The sequence below is a fragment of the Poromitra crassiceps genome, assembly GCF_964638095.1.
Source record: "Poromitra crassiceps genome assembly, chromosome: 11".
Classification (NCBI taxonomy): domain Eukaryota; kingdom Metazoa; phylum Chordata; class Actinopteri; order Beryciformes; family Melamphaidae; genus Poromitra; species Poromitra crassiceps.
The window spans coordinates 25,294,497-25,300,931 of record NC_139643.1 but is presented as its reverse complement, the minus strand read 5'-3'; positions in this window follow the sequence as shown (position 1 = coordinate 25,300,931).

Below are 6,435 nucleotides of genomic sequence, written 5' to 3'. Positions count from 1 at the left end.
GCACACAGATGCAGAAGCATTCACAAACTGACTCCAGCAGACAGACTTGTGGATATTTTGCACTGTGGGACAGTTTCCTCTATTGGATCTTAAATAATCATCCCCCTCAATCCAGGTGACTGTATTTGGGTGAAGAATCCCATCCCTCAGAAAGTGATATTTGAATTGTAACCTTGTTTTACAGTCATTACAAATACAACAATTAACAGTTTGTGACACTTTTGTTGTACAACACAATGCATAGAAATTGTTTCATGACATTAGAACCAAACAAGAAATGTTTTGAAACTTTTTATTGTAAAAAGCTTAAAAAGATACTCAGGAATCCGCAATGTTTTATCAACTCCTGATGGTTTCTGCAGGAGACTTAGGGGGAAGTATAGAGTAGTAGACAGTGGCCCTTGTTGTGCCACCAGATGGCATCATTATACCATGAATTGTTGGAAAGGTTGATGGGGAAAATCTGGAATACCAATGTTACCAGTGTTATCATCACTGTGTCCAGTCTGTTTTGATCAGTCTCCTCGCCATAAATAAAGCTTAAACAATATAATTATGTAAAACAGCTAATGTCCAGCATAAATGTTAATGCTATAGCACACTTAAGTGTACTGATAGGTTTAATAAAGATAGTTGTCATCACATGTGCCATCTGTGGCCTCTATTAATCTTGTTTTGATATTTCTACATTTTTGGTAATGTGGTCCCTCAATCAGTTTCATGACCTTGGAACAAAAAAGAAAAAGCATTGAAAATGTATTTTAAAAAGTTTGAAAATACATTAACCTGACGCTGCCAGATGGATGGTTTTGTTTTCACAAAACGCGAGAGAATCCAGCTGGCTTGCAAGGTTAAAAATACACAGGAATCATCAGTAGAATCACAAATGTTTAATCAAGTCCGGATAGTCTAACAGAGACACACGTTTTCTCCAGCAGACTAAAGGACTAAAGCAATGTTGAGAAGGTACAGTATACAGATAAGAGAACAGTCATTACAAGTAACCTTCACTGCCACCAGATGGCAGTATTGTACCGTCATTTGTTAGAATGGTTGATGGGAGAAATGGAATGCAAAATGTGATGAAACACGGACACTGGCACCAATGTTGGATATCACTACTGTTCCAACACACAACACCATGCTAGGATCAGGATATTATGGTAGGAAAAATTTAAATGAGCCATTCTGCCACTATAGATTAAGTAATTACTTGGTGAGATGCATGCGTTGGATTACAAGAATACACTAGGCTATATCATAGCTGCTTATAGCATTGTTACTCACTGTAAGTCACTGATTAATGTCAAATGTAAGTGAAAATGGCCTATCCTGTCATACCTCTATCAGGAGCAATATTTTATTGTTTCGTCTCACACAAATCAATTACATATTCCAGTCTACTAGCTCACACTTTCCATATTCCTTTCTGCAAACACTTCTGATTTAGGCTATAGGCCAGAGGTGGGCAATTTTTTTTTCCAGAGGGCCATACTGATTAAGTAAGCGAAGGGCCACACATTGGAGATTATACCTGCCAACACTCTCCTTATTTTTAACCCTCTCTCCCATTGTGATTGGTAATTTCTTGTTAATCTCCCGATATAATAGTGATACAAATCCAATGGCTGTAGCAGATGAGATTTATTAACATAATTCTGCCTTTTATTGAGTTTTTTGGGGGTTGTTTTGTTTTTCTTTGAAGACCTTGGGGGCCGGATTGAGATGGTCCAGGGGCCAGGTCCGGCCCTGGGGCCGCATTTGGCCCGTGTGTGCTATAGGCTAACTGGTTATGACTGCTTTTCATCACACAGAGATGGGTTTAATGAGAATTTGAACATGTTGTGCGTGCACGTGCACATATTCCTACATGTATGCCGGCACAATGCAATGTGTGTGACCAACGTCCACATGAAGGCAAATGAGAAGCACTTTGCCTTCCCAACCGCCCTTGAGCAAGGCAGTTAACCCCAAACTGATCCACATTAGTGCTGCTCAGTAACCAACAATGCAGGCCCCTGGTTGCTCCAGGCGACTCCCCCAGCAGCTCTATACTGTTCCACCTATGCTGACAAAGGCAGGATCCATATTAGCAGACCTGATCAGAGTGTGACTTTGAATTGGTGAAGACGGCCGGATGTTCTGAGAGGAGGCTCTACTGGTTCTCAGGCCTTCAATAGAGTGACACAGTGCGGCGTGAAAGCAGAGGGTTGGTGTCCTTACCCTCCACCATCGGGCCGGTAACACAGCTCCAGATGGGACGGCATTGTGGCCTGTGACCCCGCGGGGTCACGGGGTCACCGCAGAGTGCACAGAGGCCAGTCTTTAAGGACTCTTTATGGAGTTCCACCTTCTTCCAAAGGAAGTGTGGCTTGCTAATTGAGGGTCAGCTTCAAAATGTGTCACCCCACCTCCCCACACCCTCCCCCCCCCAAGTGTGAGGTGCTTGACACCCGATAATGACTGGTCATGTGACGCTGTAGTGACAGGTGACATTTCCACAGAATGAAAAGGAGTGAGTAGTGATTTTTTTTAGCTGTTGCGCTTAATAATGAAGAAGCATTAATTCCTACAGTCCACATGAAATCATTCTTGCAATGATGTGAAAATTATACGATACGATATTTCCCGATGTTGATATGATCTGTATAAATGCAAGTTTCTGTTATGATAATAACATTTTGTACATACTGAACGACACATGTAAACACTGTGAATTTGAAAAAGTAATGTCTTTCTTTATTTCCAAAACATTTGGATAAATCATATTTGCCGTATTCCTTCCTCTCAATATGTATGTATATATAACTGATATTAACATTGAAGTTATTTTGCTCATCGGACCGATATCGATATATATATATTTTAAATACGATCATCAGCCAATACCGATATGATTGCCGAAATATTGTGCATCCCTATAAAACTATTAGATATATTATATTAATGTTTCCTCTTAGGGAAGGCATTTCCAACTCTCTAATTATTTGAGGACATTCCCAGATGCGTTGCACAGCATACGTTTACTGAGAAAAGATTCTAGTACCGCCAGACTTACAGAGGAAACAGGAGGTGATTTTGAATGAACATATCAGAGTGATTGGACAATGCAGGACTTCACACACTTTTGTCTTCCGCACCATGAAAAGGCAGCAGAAGGGTAAAGAGGAGTTGAAAAGATGTGCCAAGTTGGCTGGGAACCTTAGCAATACGCTTTACCCACAATGCCTCACCCCTCTGGCTCTGCACGCAGGGATACAAACAACCTTTGTGGCAACACTCTCTCACATTCCAATTTGCCCAAATGCACATTGCTTTTTGTTGTGGGGACGGAGCAGTGCCTCTTCCACCAGTCCAACAGCTAGAATATGCATGCATACTCACGCACGCACGCACTCACGCACACACACACACACACACACACACACACACACACACACACACACACACACACACACACACACACACACACACACACACACACACACACACACATACACACACACACACACACACACACACACACACACACACACACACGCGCGCGCACACACACACAGAGGTGTCATCTCCCATCAACTAGAGAGCTCAAGCCTTTACATTTCACTTATAAAATTCATAGAATAAAAATGATTACGGTAATTAAAGAGTTTAATTCGCAAATTAGATCTTGACCATAAATGTAACACATCACTTACAAAGTAATTTCTGGCACACAAAAGTGGCACAAAGTTACAAAACATACATAAAAACATCTATATATTTAAAATATCCATTAACATCTTAACATTGAGAGTTTTTCAAATGTGATCAAGGTGAACTTTAAAGGCTGGAGGAGTTGCAATGGGATCCCGCCCACGTTTTACATTAACTCATTTTTGGGAGCATACATACCGGTATATTTTTATATTGTACATATTTTCATTCATCTTTTCCTAATCTCAGTATGTTTACTGCTGTTATTTTGAACAATCATACTGCTGAAATAGCCAACTGTATATATACATTTCTTCATACTTTTGATTAATTTCTACAAAAAAAATGTCTTAACATTTTCAAATTGCCAGTTGCATTATGTTTAATGCCCCCTGCTATAACCGTGTTCTACTTTTCTTTACTATTCTATGACTTTTCCCCACAGGAATTAATCTGTCAGATCCTATATCATTAAAAACAATATATACAAACAATTAATAATTGATCAATTTTAATTATGTTTAGACATCTGAAACAACTACATAAAACAACCAAATTGTATATCGGTTTGGTAGCTCTTGTATGTAACCAGCATAATGCAATGCTTTTTTCAGGCATTCAGTATGATTAAACATACACAGCAAATACAAATATCCAGTGTGATTATATAATGTTGAAGTAAAAAGCATCTCCATGTGGTTCATGGTGTTTGTACTGTTGGCTTTGTGCTCTTGAAAACATCTATGCGTGAAGCTGCAGGATCTGGACAGTCTATCCATTTCTCAGCATAAAGAAAGTGCAGGCTGCCCGCAGCAGGAGAAAAGCTTGGAGATCAGCTCCACTGATCTAATGGCTTCTTTAATCCCAGCCAATTAGACCTGCAGGGTTTATCAAAGTGGGTGTTTTCACACTGCACCAATTTGCACTGGGGCTGGAGGATTGATTGACAAGTGTTGGTGTGAAAACACAAAGATACACAGGTTATAATTTGGCCATATGGAGAAGTAATATGGAAGACAAGAGACAGGCATATAGGAAACACACACAAAATCTGCTGATTAGTTTTCTCAAGCATGTTTCCACAAAGCAAACAAGCAATTGAGTGAGATATTCTCAACATGCAAGTACAAAAAAAACAAAAAAACAAAAAAATAATGTTTACAATTCCTGGTCATCTTTCCTTTTGTGGATAAGACAAATAAAATATGTCTTTATTTCTATTTTGCATAGCTATTATGAATATAGGCTACAACAAGTATTATCTCTTATCATTACTGCTGTAATTGTGTTTCTTTGTGGTTATTGGATACTCATTTACTAATGAATGAATGAAATTAATTAGTTTTGAGTGTTTTCAGTACTATAAAGCAACCAACCAAGGACATTTGTTTAGCATTCTGACTTATCTGAGCATCTCTTTTAAGTCCAGTAAAGAACACAATCATAGTAATTCCCTGCCCATCTCAAAAATCTACAAAAAGAGGCTAAATCAACATGATTTGAGTTACATGATGTCTTTGGTCATAAGATGATTTGAGAAACCGTGCTGCTGCTTCCCCAGAGCCTCAGTCCCTTGCAGTGTTTCAGAAGTCCACATGGGGGCAGCAGACCCAGCTTAAGTCACAGCAACAGACTGCATGGGAATCTTCTTTTCAGACATGCAGCTCTCATGATGTGAACACAACAGAAGCTCCCTGCCATGCTGCTCGAGTGTTCATGTCATGTGTGCATGTGTCTGTCTGTGAGTGTGTCTGCTTCTCACTGCTCTTTGTCTCCACTCACCGGCCATTGATTGGACTATCTGAAGTCTCCGTCTGAGAGGCTACACACACACACACACACACACACACACACACGCACACACACACACACACACACACACACACACACACACGCACACGCACGCGCACACGCACACGCACACGCACACGCACACACACACACACACACACACACACACACACACACACACACACACATATAGACTATCAGTCTGTTATTCCCTCCTCATCACCTTCATTAAGTATTTTCATGCTGCTGGCTTGCTTTCCCCTGGAGAAGGCTGAGCTGGCCATGAGAAAACACTGGCTCAGGTAGTTAGATACCAACTCAGTCATTCTCCTGCCCGTGACCTTTGTTGATGGTAAATGAGAAAGTCAATCTGATTGGGAACCCCCGTCTGACAAAGGCGAAGGGAAGCTCATCATTTCTGTCATGGTGAGGAACTATTGGCAGGAAGATCCTTTCACCTTTTTTGTCCCTACAGAAATCTCAATTCTCATATTGTTTCTGATATATTAGCAGTTCACAGAAATAACAGAGAAGATGAGAGAGAACAAGGAGATATCAAGTTCATGCATACGTGGTAAGAAATGTATAGCCCACACAGTCTCCAGCCAGGGAGCCAGCCCAAACAGGGTCCATACCTCATTTTCAAGGCAGCATTTTAAAACTGCTAACTCAAAGTTCATCTTATCCACCATCTAAGTCTATCAAATTCTGGGTGGTACTTCAGCTAACGATGAATCTAAACACATACGGTATCCCGACAGGCCAGTAATCAGCTCTCAGTGCATTGCCTGTTCATTATCATGTGAAAGGCCCCGGTTCCTGTGAACTTATTTGCCCTCTGACCTCTCCACCCTGTCTGGCAGACAACAAATAGCTGCGGCTGGGATGGAGGCTTCCCATTCGCTTCTCACCCCACCCAGCCTCTTCAGCTCACACTCACCAGGACAT